This window comes from Gavialis gangeticus, unplaced genomic scaffold, assembly GCF_001723915.1.
Source record: "Gavialis gangeticus isolate Ggan-Ray unplaced genomic scaffold, GavGan_comp1, whole genome shotgun sequence".
Classification (NCBI taxonomy): domain Eukaryota; kingdom Metazoa; phylum Chordata; order Crocodylia; family Gavialidae; genus Gavialis; species Gavialis gangeticus.
Window position 1 is genome coordinate 8,204,432 of NW_017729013.1, and position 542 is coordinate 8,204,973.

Here is a 542-nt window from a genome sequence, read left to right on the forward strand (position 1 = left end):
CAGTCAGACCTGGCCATGTGCTCATCCCACAAGATGTCAGGAAGGTTGAAGTCTCCCATGATGATCATACATTGGGAACGTGCAGCCTCAGCCAGTTCCATATTGAATTCGAGATCTAGTTCTTCTTTTTGGTTAGGAGGTCTGTAATAGACTCCTATGAGTATATCCCCTTTCCCATGTTCCCCCCGTATTTTAACCCAGAGGAGCTCAAGACACCCTCCATGGTTAATGAATTCAATTTGAAGGGAAATGTACTGCTCCTCAACATAGAGAGCTACACCCCCACTCCTCTTCCCAACATGATCTCTCCTGTAGAGGGTATAGCCTTCTATATCTACCAACCAGTCATAGGAGTAGTCCCACCAGGTCTCCGTTATCCCTACAAAATCATAATCATTATTGATCAGGAGAAGGGCCAGCTCCTCTTGCTTGTTACCTAAGCTCCTGACATTTGTTTACAGGCAGTTGAGTCTGCCATGGGAAACCCTAGGCTTCCTTATGTGATGGGAAGTAACCTTTCCTTCAGCTCTCATCAGAGTGGT